The following is an 18,461-nucleotide window of genomic DNA, read 5'->3' as shown; positions in this document are numbered from 1 at the left end:
CAGCGCTGTCACAGGAGCACCCACTCCAGTCTGGCGTACTATTTTGAAGTGCAAGGCCCGGGGTATTCTCGAGGACTTAAAGAGAATTAAATTAGCCAGTTAGTCAGTGTCCAAAGTGGACGATACGTCATGGTCAATTAGTCGTTACGTACGTTGCCATCTACGTAGAACTTGAGGTGTTGGATATTTCAGGGGTCAGCAATTAACTGTTTCCAAGCTTGTAGCGATGATTCATGCCAAAATCGAGCAGGAGACGTCGGTGCGCTGAGCTCGAATGGCTGTCTACTCCACCCTTGCCAACGGAATCGTCGGCAGTAATCTATACATAAGTAGGGTGTAAAAACTGCAGAGGCTGCGATCTCGCATTTAGGATTCAGCTTTTGAAGCAGCGCGCTCCATGGAAATCTCTGAAAAGAATTAAGATGTCGCGCTAAATTTTTTGAAAAAACGATTTTATAATCGTACGTATATATTTTAGGCTCACTTAAACGTGATTCTGGGTCTCTGTCTCTAGGAAGGTTGCTCAGTAGCAGCCCTTCAAGGTTTTTTGGATAAGCTAAATGCCCATTATGCGAAGACTTTGGATACGAAAATTAGATTGCCGGTTGAATTACACAGTGTTACAAAAAAAACAAAAGTGAATGAACTTTTGAAGTGACATAGTAGGAATTGTTTATTGGGTCGAGTATATCACAAAACCATGTTTAAAATATATGTATGTAACACCCTCAAAATCTTGATTTATGGTTAAAAAACCGTTTTTGGGACTTTTTTGCGTTTAAAAATTCTTAAACGCGTTTTTTTCAACCGATTTCAAAATTTTTGGTGATTTTTATTAGTTAAATGTTGTAGCTTTTGAAAAAAAAATATATCTTCGATTTTGTTAAACAAAAAAAAACAAAATTTTTACACCTGAAACTGAAGTTTTCGACTTTTATTCGTGTTTTTCGGATTTTGACGCCAGTTTTTCGGTACAATTTACAAAAATTCTGTCATTTATGCCACATATCAATGTTGTCTCATTAATTCTGAATAAAACGAGACAAATTCCATTAAAAAATAATGAAAATTGGTGAAGTTATAATGCTTTTCCCAAAAAAAGTCAATTCAACCTAGCGAGCGCTCCGGAGTACCTGTGTGTATAAGACAGGAATATGCTCTTCTTCTTATAGTGCTCCCATGGTTTTATTGACTTTTTTTGGGAAAAGCGTTATAACTTCACCAATTTTCATTATTTTTAATGGAATTTGTCTCGTTTTATTCAGAATTAATGAGACAACATTGATTTGTGGCATAAATGACAGAATTTTTGTAAATTGTACCGAAAAACTGGCGTCAAAATCCGAAAAACACGAATAAAAGTCGAAAACTTCAGTTTCAGGTGTAAAAATTTTGTTTTTTTTTGTTTAACAAAATCGAAGATATATTTTTTTTTCAAAAGCTACAACATTTAACTAATAAAAATCACCAAAATATTTTAAAATCGGTTGAAAAAAACGCGTTTAAGAATTTTTAAACGCAAAAAAGTCCCAAAAACGGTTTTTTAACCATAAATCAAGATTTTGAGGGTGTTACATACATATATTTTAAACATGGTTTTGTGATATAAAGTTCAAAATCACTCTGTTACACTGTGTTATCTTTGTCAATAGCACTAACCCTAACGGGGTTGTCAATAGCCCTAACCCAAATCAAAAAAAATCCCGTAAATATATTTATAGAAACGGCATAAAAATAAAATAAATTAAAAAAATAATAAAACAAGAAAGGAAAGCTAACTTCGGGCGGAGCCGAAGTTGATATACCCTTGCAGTTAAGGTTGTGCCATATCCGATCGTTCAGTCATATGGCGGCTATAGGATATAGTCGGTTGATCCTGATGAAAGGCAGAAAAAAGACAGAACAATTAAAATTGCCAAAAATGGAATCCGTAGAAAGTCCCATCATTCTAGCATAAAAGACACCAAAGTTATGCCAATTCCGATGGTTCTGTAATATGGCAGCTATAGGATAAAGATCCTAACCGATCCTAACCGTTTCGACTTATATACTACCTGCAAGGAAAAACAGGACGTGAGCAAAGTTTCAACTCGATAGCTTTAAAACTGAGAGACTAGTTTGCGTAGAAACCGACAGACAGACGGACAGAGTGACAGACGGACATGTTTATATTGACTCAGGAGGTGATCCTGATCAAGAATATTTATACTTTATAGAGTCGGAGATGTCTCCTTTACTGCGTTGCACACTTTTGACCAAAATTATAATACCCTCTGCAAGGGTATAATAAAAGTTCAAAAATTGGCGACAGAAAAAATTGGTCGAAAAAAATAAATAAAATAAACATAAAAAGTGGAAAAAAACCCACCTTCAAAAGCTTCCAAGTCATTCCGAAAAAAAAATTTATTCAAAAAAGTTTCAGAAATAAGTGAAAAGGTGATAACGAATATAAAAAGAAAAAAAAAAACGAAATATCTAATTTAAAATAAAATAAAAATTATTCAATAAAATCTTGCATAAAACACATTAAACCAACAAAACAGTAAGAAAGAGAGCTGTAGGGTAACCCTCGCCCCCCTCCGCAGAAATCAACAAACTGCCGACTATTTTAATAAATAATAAATATAAGAAAATGTAACTAGGCTGTTTGTTAAAAATTGTCAAGCTTATAGTACAAGAGAAAAATTAAAAAATAAAACGATTAAGAAAGAGTATCTGAGTACGAATATATCGATATTCATAAAAAAAACGCTGAGAATTGTATTTTTAATAAAAAAAACAAGAAAGGAAAGCTTACTGCGGGCGGAGCCGATGTTGATATACCCTTGCAGTTAACGTTGCTCTATTTCCGATCATTCAGATATATGGCGTCCATAGGATATAGTCGGCCGATCCTTATGAAATTTAGCAGATCGGATTATATTGCCCAAAATGGAATCCGTATCAAGTCCCATCAATCTAGCTTAAAAGACACCAAGGATATGCCAATTCCGATCGTTCAGTTATAGGGTAGCTATCGGATATAGTCGGCCGATCCTTATGAAATTCGACAAATCAGATTGTTTTTCGCAAAAAAGAATCTGTACCAAGTCCCATCTTTCTAACTTAAAACCCAACAAAGTTATGCCGATTCCGATCGTTCTATGACAGCTATAGGATATAGTCGGCCGATCCTTATGAAATTTTGCACATAAGATATTTTGGTTAAATATAACATTTGTGGCAAGTCCCCGATCATTCACTTATATGACAGCTATAGGCCATAGTCGGTCTAGCGAAACGACGAGCAACTGTGCGGCGTCAGTCAGCGCAGTTGGGTCAGGTGGGTGTTTATTGCAGGGGACGCACTTCCATCCTTTTGTATTCTGGGTGTTCTCGCCTCGAACGCAGCCAAAAAGGTACCACGTCGTGCAAATATCGCAATGCACCCATATAATGTCTTTGCCGGTACTACTCTATTTGCATGCACTACATTCTGTTTGGTTTTATTCACGGGATATCATGGTATTACTTCTGTTCTTCTTGCTTCTTGTCTTTTTTGTAGCTATGCCTTTTTTTTAGCCTTATTAGACAAGAAAGAACTGAGTTGTATTTTTTTTCACGTTAATTGCGCAGCAATCAAAACATATCAAATGTTTTCGTAGGTATACTTCGTTTTTTCGCGGTGACTCGCTTATATTCAACTTCGACGAATGTATGTATGTGGTCCGATGATGCAGCGGAACTTCTTCGTTCATGTATGAATAGATACGAACGTAATTCATACATATGATTCTTCATTTAAATATATATCATGATTGCAGTTTTTTAAAATTACAAACAGTCAAAATAAATTATTTAGAACAAATCTTAGCTTCCCTTTTTTGTAAATTTTACAGCTAGCAAAAAAAAATTGGATACCATGTAAGACTCTTTCCAATATATATAAGTTATCACCCGGCACATTCGAGCCCCTCCCTTTGCTCAGCATTATTCGCCCCCTACTACTACGCCCTGAACTCGACCCCAGACTCTTAAATCCGAATCCACAGCATAAGCAATTCCCAATGCTCAAGTGCTGTGGGTTCAAGTACATCCGGGTATGTCGCAAGAGTGCAACTAAGTCACAAGTGTGCAACTATGTACGCTGACTAGAATGTTGCGGGAGAGCTGACACAAACTCTAAGTGTTACGCTGACTCTTGTCACCGGATAGCTGACTCCACACCCGCTGACACCACACACGCCGACACCACACACGCTGACACCACATATAGAGTTGGAGTGGGAGATCGGCCGATTCCGAACTGACGATAGGAGGGTCACAACTCTGCGTAGTCAGTCTTCTCCGGACCTCAGAACCTCGAAGCTGAATCTAAATATTCTTAAACTTACTTTCAAATTGTACCCTTTAAATACTATTTCCAATCAACTGCCACATGAATTGTTAGATTAAGAACTGAAGAATAAATTGTATCTACCCAACGAAACATGAACGGAGTTCTAATTATCAGGTGATCAATAAAAGGACACCTTAACTGGCGCCCGTGCGGGTAAGTAGAGTGAAAGTGTATTATAAGTGCTGAAAAATGTTTTCCCAAGAAAAAGAAAAAGAAATCAAAAATCAAGAAAAAAGTGTAAACATATAGAAATCGTTCTTAAAAAAAAAAGAAAAGAAGAAAAGAAAAGAGTAAATGAAGATTTTCTCAGGAAAAAAAGGGAAAAATAAGTAAAGAAAAGTATGGAAGTGCAAAAGATTTTTCCCGAAGTAAAAAAAAAAAGGGGAAAATGGAAGTAAAAGTATAAAAAAGGTAGCAAAGTTTTTATAGAAGTGCAAAAGATTTTTCTCGTTGTTTTAAAAAAAAAAAAACAAAAAAAAATTTTCTTCGTTCTTTCCCCAAACAAAATTCTTTCCCCAAAACAAAAATAATAAAAAGGGAAAATGAATAGAAAAAAGTTTAAAAGCGTAGAAATCTTTCCCAAAATTAAAAAAAAAACAAGAAAGGAAAGCTAATTTCGGGCGGAGCCGAAGTTGATATACCCTTGCAGTTCAGTCGCAGTCCGCCACGCATCTCATATTATTAGATATATAGCGGATCGTATATAGTCGGCCGATCCTTATGAAAATTGGCAGATCAGATTGTTTTTCCCAAAATAGAATCTGTACCAAATCCCATCTTTCTAACTTAAAAAACACCAAAGTTATGCCAATTGCGATCGTTCTATGACAGCTATAGGATATAGTCGGCCGATCCTTATGAAATTTTGTACATAAGATATTTTGATCAAATATAACATGTGTGGAAAGTCCCAACCCTCTAACTTAAAAAACACCAAAGTTATGGCATTTCCGATCAATCAGTTATATGGCAGCTATAGGATATAGTCGACCGATCTCGGCCGTTCCGACTTATATACTGCCTGCAACAGAAAGAAGGGTGTGGGCAAAGTTTCAACTCGATAACTTTAAAACTGAGAGACTAGTTTGCGTAGATACAGACAGACGGACAGACGGACATGCTCATATCGACTCAGGAGGTGATCCTGATCAAGAATATTTATAGGGTCGGAGATGTCTCCTTCACTGCGTTGCACACTTTTGACCAAAATTATAATACCCTCTGCTAGGGTATAAAAAGGAAAAGTGGGTAGAAAAAAGTATAGAAGTGAAGTAATGAGGATTTTTTGTTTTTTCTTTTAAAAAAAAATAAAATAAAAAAATGAAAAGATAGATAGAGAAAGGTGAAAATAAAAGTAGTAAAGTGTTTCCTCAAAATAAAAAAATATAAAAGAATACAAAATTTTTTTTTAATAGATAGGGGAATTTTAGAGAGGTAGAGAATTTTTTCTCAAGGTATAAAAAAAAGAAAATAGGAGAAATATAAGAATACAGTAGTCAAAGTAAAAGTAAAAATATAAAGGTATGGAAAGAGAGTATTAATACAAAAAAGTATTATATAGGAAAACGAAGGGAAAAGAGTGGGTAATGTAAGAACAAAATGAGAATGAAATATAAAAATAAAAATGAAATCGAAGAATTACGAAATGTTGCATATGAAACAAAATTAAAAGAAAAACCCACCGCGGCGGTTTGCTACCATAGCATATTCGCGGGTGCTAAAATATTGCTTCATATAAAGTAATAAGAGAACCACCGCGAAGACATTCGCGAGTGGCAAAAACTATAACCAAAAAAAATATAAAAAGGGTTGTGTTGTGTTATAAAAGTTGTTTATCGAGATTATTTTATCTCGTTGCGAAAACGAAAGGAGAAATAGGTGGCTGTAGAAATTAAATTAAATTGCGAAAAAATCGAACGAAAACGAAAATGCGTGCACTTTTCGACGTTATAAATTCGATTATATTCATATTAACAAAACCTTAAGCCTAGCTTATCTAGTGCGGCGAAGCGGGGCGAATTCATGGGAGAGCGCAAGTGAGAGCTTCACTTGCGCTCCCGCTCCGCCCTAAGCTAACTTATACTAGACTTCATAAAATTCCACTTATTATCTACATCTAATTATACACCGGCCCCGTTGAAGGCCTTCCTTAGGCTTCAACTATTGGCAGCCTTGCCAGCTTGTGGACTGCTCTCCGAAATACTGCTCCTCTACTCGTCCTGACGTCGGCGACCCTGACCCTTCCGTCCGCGCCGGCGTGAGTCTCGACGACCCTGGCGGTGATCCACTGCTGGGGCGGCTGGTTGTCCTCGGCGACCAGCACCAGATCGCCCTTCCTGGCGTCCTCCTGCTCCCGCTGCCACTGCGACCGCGCCTGTAGGCCCAAGACGTACTCCCGGGACCAACGCTGCCAAAACATTTGCTTGATTGACGAGACAAGCCGCCATCGCCGCAAGCACGTTAGACCCTGCTGGTCCGGGGTCCGCGGTGCTGGTGGGGCGATGAGCGGCCCGCCTGTCAACAGGTGCCCGGGAGTCAACGCTTCGCCGTCGCTTAGGTCCTGACTGAGGGCGCCCAGGGGCCTCGAGTTCAGGACGGCCTCGACTCCAACGAGGACGGTCTGCAGCTCCTCTGCGGTCAACTTTGCGCTGCCCACCGCTCGTAGGAGTAGGTGCTTTGCAGACTTCACACCTGCCTCCCATAGTCCGCCCATGTGCGGAGCCCGCGGCGGTATGAACGCAAATACGCATCCTTTTTTTGATGCGTATTGCCGCAGCTCGTCCGCTTCGCTCTCGATCTGGTGCCCCAGTGCCTCGAAGTGGCGACTCGCTCCGACGAAGTTCGTCGCGTTGTCGTAGTGCACGGTCTGCGGACATCCTCGGCGTCCAACGAACCTTTGAAAATCCAATAGAAAGGAATCAGTTGACAGATCGGAAACTACTTCTAAATTTACTGCTTTAGACGAAAAACAAACAAACAGGGCAATGTAGGACTTGTATGGTGGCCTACCACGAATTTTCAAGGTCGTCTCAATAGGGCCACAGAAATCCACGCCACATATGGAAAATGGGCGGAGAGCACGAACTCGATCTAAGGGTAAATCTCCCATGATTTGAGTCATCAGATGAGGCTTGCATTTAAAACAGCGTATGCATGACCGCACTATCTGACTGCAGACTTCCTGCGCGTTTACTATCCAAACGCGCTGTCGCAAGAGACTCACTAGTGCTTGTGGACCCACATGAAAATTCGACTCGTGCAAGTATCGGACGTAGCTCTAAACAAATTGAGAGCGCTTCGTCAACAATACTGGAAACTTGGCATCGTACGAAATAGGAGCATTAGCTAGTCGCCCCCCGACCCGCAACAACGAAAAGGTAAGCCCAGCCTGAGAGGTTTCATGGACAAACGGACTTAGCTTCTGTAGGCTTGGGCTAACAACAAGATTTTTTCTAACATTTTTAATTTCCTCTTGATACTCGTGCTCTTGGACTATCTGGACAATTTTATTAAACGCGTCTCGATATTCGACAGGGGAAGGTACATTATCAGAAGGAACTACTACTTTTTTACACTTCTTTGTAAAGCGGACCATGTAAACGAACACTCGCAGCAGTTTTAAGTGAGAGGAAAATCCTTCTATCACTTCCAACAAATATGAGGTAGAGACCATTGCAGTCAGTCCGACCGCACTTTTCTTTGCTTCCATCTGCAAAATCTCTGGTGACAGATCAAACCGAGGGCTCGTTGGCCACTTATCTTCCGGCTCCGTTAAAAACGATGGACCTGTGAACCAAATTGATTCTATCGTTTCCTTTACGTCTCCACCTCTTGACACAATATCTGCCGGGTTCTGTTTAGTTGGTACATGCCGCCACGTGCTATCCTCTGACCACTCTTGAATCTCAGCAACTCTATTTGATACGAACGTTGACAACGACGATGGATGGGAACGAATCCAATGAAGACAAACTTCCGAATCTGACCAATATACACTTCGTTCGATCGGTGCTTTGATAAGAGGTTTTATTTTGCGACAGAGGTCCGCGAGAAGGTGAGCGGCACATAACTCAAGACGGGGGAGCGTCTTTGTCTTGAGCGGCGCTACTTTCGACTTTGCTGTCAACAATGAGACTTTACTACCTTCTGCAGATTTGCAACGGATATAGACGCAGGCTCCATAGGCTCTCATCGATGCGTCAGAAAAGGCATGAATTTCAATTGGTGACATTGGCTCACTCATCACAAATCTCGGTATTGAGATCTCTTCTAACTGTGACAAGGCAAGCTGAATCTTGTTCCATGCGGTTTCCAAGTGCAGTGGAATGGACTCATCCCAATCTAGCTTATTGAGCCAAAGTTCCTGTAACAGGATCTTTGATTTAATAAGGATCGGGCTTAATAAGCCAAGAGGGTCGAAAAGCTTTGACGTCACCGAAAGAATATTCCGCTTAGTCGCCCTTTGACCCATGACTGACATATCAATTTCGAATTTAAATACATCATCTTTAGGAACCCAAACGATTCCTAATGTTTATGTCAGCTCTGAGTCCGAAAGTCTGAGTCTGAGTTATTGGCTTAACCGTGCTCTCGGATGCAGTAACTTCAGGCGAGTTTGAAAACCACTTGCTCAATTCAAACCCAGCGTTTTGAAGAACCTGAGTTACTTCAGACTTAATTGTCTTTACCAGCACCCGTTAACATGTCGTCGACGTAAAAGGCAGACCCAATAATTTTAGCAGCTCGAGTGAATGCATTTTTCGCGGATTCACTCAACCTCTTCAAATCTTTATGGCCAGGAATGGGGCTGGTGCAGTGCCATAAGTAACGGTGTTGAGCTTGCACAATTTCAAGGACTCAGACGGGTCTTTTCACCACACTATCAACTAATATCGTCGATCTGCTTCATTTACCATCATATGACGATACATCTTTTTTATGTCGGCTACCAGAGCGAATTTGTTTAGCCGAAATCTAAGAAGAGTTGAGTAAAGCTCTTCCTGAATTGTTGGACCCACCATCAACAACTCATTTAAACACTTCTGTGTGGATGTCTTGCAGGACGCATCGAAAACGACTCGTAGTTTGGTCGTTGTACTTTGAGGCCGTAAGACACACTGGTGGGGTATAACGTAGTGTGGAGAAGCAAGAACGTCATTGCTTGCAGGGGACATATGGCCTAGGGATTCGTATTCTTCCATAAATTCCAAATACATTTTCATTAAATTCGGATCTCGAGATAATCTTCTCTCGAGCGACAGGAATCGGCGTTTGGCTATCTCGAATGAATTGCCCAAAACGCTTGAATGGAAGTTTAACTTCAAATCGACCTGAAGGCAGTATTCTTGTAGTCTTCCGATAATGTTCCTCACATAGCTCTTGTTCTGGCGACAACATCTTTTTAGAAGAAGGAACTTCTTCCAACGACCAGAATTTTTTCAATTTTTTGTCTATTGACTCTAATACTTCCTCTTGGCAATTCAGACTAGAGACTGGCTGTGGAGGAGTTGAGGAATTTGCCAGATATTTTCCCGATACTATCCACCCAAGGAGAGTTTTTTGAAGGATGGGATGGTTCGGACCTTGTTTTATTTGGCCAACGGACAACAGTTCGAAAAATGACTCAGCTCCAATTAGCATATCTATCCGCTGAGGTTTGTAAAAATATGGGTCTGCTAACGGCAAATTCTTTGGTAGGGTCCAATCTTTTACGTTCAACGACTGGTCAGGGTGATAGCCTGAAATGGTTTTCAAAACCCAAAAGTCGAACGGAAACTCGCTACCATTGACTCTCGACTTCACCACGGTGTGTATCTTTTTCTTGACTTGTGAATTAGTTTGACCAATTCCAAGCAAGTTGATGCACGATTCCTCCCTACGGATCTGTAAGCGTTGAGCAAGATCTTCTGTAATAAAATTCATTTGTGACCCTGAGTCAAGTAATGCTCGGGCCAAGATGTGCTCACCATTTTTTGTGCGAACGCTTACGATCGACGTTGCTAACAAAACCCTTTCTACAGACGACGCATGCAAAGCATGTGAAGTAGAAGGGCCATCATTCGTTAACTCTGGAGAAGGATTTTGTGTGGGTGGTGGTAATGCTAAGCTATTTTCGGTCACTGTAAATCGGTGCAGAAGTTTATGGTGCGATCTTGAACAGATTTGGCACCTGGTCGATTGACAATTCGCTACCGTGTGACCTTTTCGCAGACAATTCAAACATAGGGAGGCTGACTTACATTACTCGCATTAAAGCAAGACGAGCGAACGGACTACACTGGGCCAATAAATGGTTGTTCGCGTTACAATAACTGCAAGCTGGGTTGGCGTTGGTAGAAGAACAAGCCAACGAAGTTCTCTTTAGTTGCTTGCCGAACCCAGTTCTTTCTTGTTTTGGTTTGCCAGTCTCTTCAGCGGACAGATGCTGGTATCTACGATTTAGTATTTTTTCGAAATCGGACCACAGCGGCAATTCCTCATAATCCAGTGACTCTTCCCATTTTTGCTTGGTCACTGGATCCACTCTACTCAAAACTAAATGAATAATCATTGAGTTTGCAATTTTAGTATCATCTCTTATGAATAATAGTGATCCATAAATTGATGACACAGTGTCGATGAGACCCCTCAACGACGACGCAGACGGCTGGGAAATTTTCGGAAGGCTGAACAGTTGACGTATTTGGTTCGCAAAGATGAGACATTCGTTATCATAAACTCTTTTTAGACTAGCGAGGGCTTTGGCGTAATTACTCTCGGTGACCTGGAATGCGTTGACAGTTCCTAAGGCTTCACCAGAGAGGCAAGAAATTAAATGATTAAATTTCTCGATAACTGGAATGTTCACATCTTTGTCAACTAATGTCTCGAAAAGACTTATGAAATTTTTGAAATCCGAATAATTTCCACTGAATTTTGGCAATGCCAAACTAGGAAGTCGAGCTCGTGTTGGGGCTGCAGAAATTGCAGTAGCTGAACGGGAGTCTTCAGCTGAATTAAAGGCATTACATAAGGACATGATCCTTGCCTTGGTAGTTATTCCTAATTCTTCCAACTCGGCTCCGAAATCATCCAATTCATCTATTTGCTCGATCTGGTCTTGCAACTCATTTGCTTTAGAAATTGCCTCATCTAAAACCTGAAGCCTGCACTCTAGCTAGGTTTGGTTTAGAGGAAGTGATCCATCTTCCAAACGTTCCTCCAACCGGCGAATGCTTTTAACTTTGACATTTAATCTTCTTTTTAAGTCAATAAGAGTCGTGGAATTAAGTTTTTGTTTAGTACTTTCCATTTAAAAAAAAACTTGCTTTTTCAATACAAAAACGAAAACGATGCAAATTTAAGATTTAATAATTTATTTAAATTTTTTATTAATTTTAAAATATTAATATTAAAATTTTATTAATAAATAAATTTTTAGAAATTTATTTAAAATTTTATTGAATTTAATTCAACAACAATAAAATGCGAAAACGAAAATAATTAATTAATCTTATTTAAATATAATAAATAATTTATTAAATTTAACCAAATCTAAATTGATTAATTAATTGATAACGAATTATTGATAGTCGAGGCACAGAGTATCCAAAAAAATAGTTGGTCGCCAATGACACCGAAACCAATATGCTCGACCAAATTGTAGGGGAGCGCGTCACTTGGCAGACCGGTAAACTATACGCCCCAAAAAGTGCATATACATACATACATACAGCAGCGGATAACGGTGGGAAACGAAAACGAGAATATTATCGCTGCATCTATTTGTATGTATGTAAACCAAATATATATGCACCTTTATTTTATCTGTAATAAATGAAATAATTTTTGGCTGCACTTTAGTATTTATTTGGAAGATTTGTAAATTCGAGAACGAGGGGTAGGGGGCGACAGTGATTGCAAATAATATAAATATTCTCTTTTTTATTTTATCCACAGGCAGTACATTTAGGTTAGCACATATATTTATAATTAAAATTTTAGAATTTTTATATATGTTGTTATTTATTTTTGCTCTACTATTTTTTCTACGTACGTATGCGCCAAGAATTGAAAGGAGGGTGCAATATTCCATCACAAGACGGATTTTAATTTGTCTTATCTCAACTTTCAATTTTTTGCACAAATACCTGGGGTTCTGCTTTCGGATCCTTTAATCCTGCGGCCACTTTCCTTTCACAATCGATGCAGGTGCAGGGCATGGGGACGACGAATCCTTCCAGTAGCAGCTATGGAGAAGTTTGTTTCGCGACGCGGAGAATTCTTTAATTTTTATTTGTGAATTCACTGGCACAACCGTCGCGAGCAACTCTTTTTTTTTTAATATATATATGTTATACAATATATTGTTTATATATGTTATGTGTCACTGTCACTATTTTTTGTTGCTTTTTTTTTTTATTTAATTATACTACAGTCCACCCGGGGGCGCCAAAATGTTTATCGAGATTATTTTATCTCGTCGCGAAAACGAAAGGAGAAATAGGTGGCTGTAGAAATTAAATTAAATTGCGAAAAAAACGAACGAAAACGAAAATGCGTGCACTCTTCGACGTTATAAATTCGATTATATTCATATTAACAAAACCTTAAGCCTAGCTTATCTAGTGCGGCGAAGCGGGGCGAAACTTATACTAGACTTCATAAAATTCCACTTATTATCTACATCTAATTATACAAAAGTAAAGAAACGGGATTACCCACTGCGGCGGTTTGCCACTGGCATATCCGCGAGTGTTAAAATATTGCCGTGCATAAAAAAATAAGAGAACCACCGTGATCATATTCGCGTGTGGCAAGAAATATAAACCAGAAAATTAAGATAAAAAATGTTGTGTGGCAACCTACTGGAAACGCTAAGAGGTGTGGAATGCACCCAAAAAAAGCTGCCCAGTGGGTTGTGTGTGCAACCGTACCTGAGTAGGCCTGCGGGCTAAAACGGAACAATACGGACCACCGCGCCCAGTACCAAGAAAATAAAAAAACACAAGACAAACCCAAAACCAAAATTTACAACACATAAAAAAAAAGTAAAAACTAAAAGTACGAAACAAAAAAGAAAAACTAAAAGTATGCAACAAAAAAGAAAAACTAAAAGTATGCAACAAAAAAGGAAAACTAAAAGTATACAATATACGCAACAAAACAGCACCCGTAATACACGCTCACTCTACACCCTATTACCATTAAATAATATTATATTCTGCTATTCCTCATATTTAAAAAAATTTCTTTTTCTAATTATCAGAAGAATTTGAAGACGAACACGAGCACTCCAATATTGATACACAAATACTTGTAAAGGGTGAGTAAAGCGCTTCCTCCCTTCCTCCCCAAAGATAATAAATTCAGACAAAGATTGAATATTCCCCTTGACATAAACATAATCATTAAAAAATTCAAACACCATTTACGAATATTAAAAATAATATTGCAAGGAAAAAACAAATATTAAAAATTATATTCTAAAAAAAAAAAATAAAAATCAAAAAACAAATAAATTACAGCCACCATTTACGAATACTAATAATTATATTGCAAGGAAAAAACAAATATTAAAAATAATATTGTAAGAAGAAAGAACAAAAACCAAAAAAAATTACAACCACCATTTACGAATACTAAAAATTATATTTCAAGAATTCAAAAAATTAAATTGCTTACTTACTTACTATTTTTTATACGACTTACACGTCATTCTCTTGGGACCCCTTGGCATAGGTCTATAGTATTTTTTTCTGAATAAAACATTTTCCTCTTCCTCTCGAAATGGAAGAAATCAAGGCCACCCTGCAAAAATTCGACGAGAGCCTTAAGACCCTCTTAGATCAGGTTGTAGCAGTTAAGGAGGATATTAGAAAAGTCGGGACGAGGATAGCCACCCTCGAGCAAGACCATGAAAGACGTAATCCCGCGGTGATCCAACCCGTTCCCTTGGTCCGTCCGCGCACCGAATATGAATTGAAGGAAACGTCTACTTTGCCAGATTGCGTTAAGGAACTCCAGACTTTTGAGGGGGAGCCCGGGAAATATGTGTCCTGGATTAACAGGGCGCAAGCCATTGTCAATGATTATAATATCATTATAGGCAAGCCCTTGTATAGGACCATCATTCTTTATATTAGACAGAAAATAAGAGGTGACGCCGATTTGGCGCTTTCTTCTTACAATGTAGAAGACGATGATTGGTCGGAGATTAAGCGGGTCCTCTCGCTTCACTACGCCGACAAGCGAGACGTCCGAACCCTTGAGTATCAGTTAAGCCAATTGACACAGGCAGGTAGAACTCTAGATCAATTCTACAATGATGTCAATAATCACTTTTCCTTGATCCTAAACAAATTAAAACAATCAGAGCACGCGCCTAACGTGGCCAGTGCCCTAATTGAAATGTATAAGGACAAAGCACTGGATGTTTTTGTAAGAAGGCTCAACGGCGATGCCTCTAAATTACTGATCATCCGGGGTCCGAAAAATTTGCCTGAGGCATATTCCTTTTGCCTGGAGCTGCAAAATGTATCGGTCAGGGGTAATGCACGAATGGAACACACAAATGGGTTCACCCCATTTTTCCAACCCCGCTACCCAACAAACGCATCACGCTATGCGCCTCCAATAGCCCCACGGTTTCCGCCTTCGTTCCAACCACCAGTGAGGGCACCGGTGGGCGCAACCTTTAACGATGGTTCATCCGGTAACTTACGAGGCTTAAATAGATTCCAAGGACCACGACCAGCCATTAAGATGGAATCAAATCGGTCTGGTCAGTCGTATCAGTCCGGCTTTGGCATACGCCGTGGAAACGACTCCGAGTATAGGTCCCAAAATACTTCATCCGGTCCGAATCCCTTCAAGAAGGCACAAAGATTGTACCACATGACGGTGGTTCCGTCTAGCGTGGCGGCAATGCCTGAAACCGACACGCTAAATTCCGCTTGTCAAGCTACTTACGTAGACGAAGCGGTGAGCGCCCACGACACGAGCCTTGAGTATGATGCCCCATACCATAAGGCCGACAACGAGAACGCTAACGATGAGGCAAATTTTTTGACGGACGCCTATCCAGCGTGCCATACATAGAATATAACTCGAGGAATGGCAATAAGTTTAAGGTTCCTTATCGACACCGGCGCGAATAAGAACTTTGTTAGCCAAAAACACTCCGCCAGCTCCATCCCATTATCTACTCCCTTTTATGTTGAATCTGCTGCTGGTAATGTTAAAATCACGCATTGCCTGGTAGGACGATTCTTTGAGCCCATTGGCAATGACTCAATTACCACCTTCTACGTTCTGCCTGGTCTGAATTCCTTCGACGGTATCATCGGTGACGATACTCTCAGGGAAGCAAAAGCCCTAATTGATCGGAAAAACGATCTCCTGTTAATATCCCCTGGTATCCAGCTACCCCTTCTGGCAAGATATTCCTCCAATGTCCATGCCCTGATTGATGGCGATCATGACGATGAAACCAAACAAGCGCTGGACTTCAAGAATTTGCATCAATTTTTGAACCACTTTCGTCAGGGGAATCGGTGAATACAACCGTTAAGGCCGAAATACGTACTAGTACTCAAGACCCCATTTTCACTCGCAGTTACCCATACCCCACGAGCATGAGGGGGAGGTTGAAAAGCAAGTACAAGAACTCTTAGACGGGGAATAATAAGGCCATCTGCCAGCCCGTATAACTCTCCGATCTGGATTGTCCCAAAAAAACCTAAGCCAAATGGTGAAAAACAGTATCGCATGGTCATTGACTTCAAGCGCCTGAATGCGGTTACGATATCCGATACTTACCCAATACCGGATATAAATTCTACTCTGGCTAGCCTTGGGAAAGCCAAATACTTCACGACAATTGATCTGACGTCTGGCTTCCACCAAATTCACATGAATGAAAAAGACATTCCTAAAACCGCCTTCTCCACCCTCAATGGGAAATACGAATTCCTTCGTCTACCGTTTGGTCTAAAAAATGCCCCGGCAATCTTCCAGCGGATGATTGACGATGTTTTGAGAGAACACATCGGCAAGATCTGCTACGTCTACATCGACGATATTATTGTTTTCGGCGAAGACTATCAGAGCCATTGGAACAATTTGCGTGCGGTCTTCCAAAATCTTCGGAAGGCCAAACTCCATGTAAACTTGGAAAAAACACGTTTCCTCTCCATACAAGTTGAGTTCTTAGGTTACATTGTTACGCAGGACGGCATTAAAGCAAACGCCCAGAAGGTGAAAGCAATAACCGATATGAAGCCCCCTGCTAACATGAAGGAACTGAAAAGTTTTCTTGGAATGACCTCGTATTATAGGAAATTCGTTCAGGACTATGCGAAAGTTGCAAAGTCATTGACGAACTTGACAAGAGGAGAGTTCGCTAGAATTAAGGCATCGCAATCTAGGAAAGTCCCGATAGAGCTAGATGATGTGGCTTTAAAAGCCTTTAATGACCTCAAGGCGATTCTTGCCTCTTCTGAAGTCCTAGCCATCCCCGATTTTAGTAAACCATTCCATCTGACCACTGATGCCTCGGATTATGCCATAGGTGCTGTTCTGTCCCAAGACGAGCAGGGCAAGGATCGACCAATAGCGTACATTTCTCGTTCACTGAATAAAACCGAAGAAAGTTACGCTACCATAGAAAAAGAAATGCTCGCGATAGTATGGGCATTAGACAATCTTAGATCTTATCTCTACGGCGCAGGGTCTATCAAGGTATATACCGATCATCAACCACTTACGTACGCGTTGGGCAATCGCAACTTCAATGCGAAACTCAAGCGATGGAAGTCGCGAATTGAGGAATATGGCTGCACACTTTTGTATAAGCCCGGTAAATCCAACGTCGTTGCTGACGCCCTTTCGCGTATCACGACGCAAGTTAACTACCTCGGGTCAACTACGTGCACTGCCTCTGAAACCGACTCCTTGGCCACCGTTCACAGTGCGCTTGAGGATGCTTCCCAATTAATACCACATGTGGAAACACCAATCAATGCGTTTAGGAATCAACTGGTTTTTGACGAAAACCAGCTTGAGTACTCATACGAGCACCCACATGTTGGTTATGTCCGCCTTTTAATTCCGCTTAACGATGAGACCATGTCCGATTTAATGAATATACTCGGTAAATATTTGAAACCCTCCATAATTAATGGAGTGAAGATTGCCGAGACTTACCTCCCATCCTTCCAATCTACATGCTTTGAGAATTTTAAGCTATATAAAATTCGAATAACGCAGAGATTGGTAAAGGATTTGTCCGATCCAGAGCAAATCTCCGAGATAATAGAAAGGGAACATCGCAGGGCCCACAGAGGTCCAAAGGAAGTCACCATCCAAATTCTTGAGAAATTCTATTTTCCCAGAATGGCAAGTACGGTTCGTGCTCAGTTGTCATCGTGCGACTGCTGCAAACGATTCAAATACGAGCGTCATCCCAATAAACCAGAATTGCAACCGACACCCATCCCAACCTACCCATGCGAAATATTGCATATCGACGTGTTCACCTTAGAAAAAAAGGTTTGTCTAAGTTGTATCGACAAATTTACGAAATTCGCCAAACTTTTTCCCCTACAATCCAAGGCATCAATTCACCTCCGCGAAACATTGTTAGAGGCCCTTCATTACTTTACGGTGCCTAGAATGATAGTGTCGGACAACGAAAGGGGTCTGCTTTGTCCGACGGTATTAAACTATCTCCGAACATTGGAGATCGAATTATATTATATCCCTACTCAGAAGAGTGAAGTCAATGGCCAAGTGGAAAGATTTCATTCAACCTTCTTGGAAATCTACCGGTGTTTAAAATTCGAACATCCCAAATTCACAAGTGCACAGTTAGCACTGATCGCTGTAGACAGATACAACAACTCTGTCCATTCAGTAACAAATAAAAAGCCCGTCGACCTATTTTTAAACCGCGCATCGCGCATCAATTATCAGGGATTATCAAACTTCAAGGAAAAAACACTTGAAGACGTTAGAGGCCTGATCGAGCGAAACCAGATTATGGCCAATATAGCGCATAATAAAAATAGGACCGAACCTAAACAATACGAGTCGGGGGATAAGG

This window comes from Drosophila ananassae, chromosome XR, assembly GCF_017639315.1.
Source record: "Drosophila ananassae strain 14024-0371.13 chromosome XR, ASM1763931v2, whole genome shotgun sequence".
Classification (NCBI taxonomy): domain Eukaryota; kingdom Metazoa; phylum Arthropoda; class Insecta; order Diptera; family Drosophilidae; genus Drosophila; species Drosophila ananassae.
Note: the sequence above shows the minus strand (reverse complement) of the source record.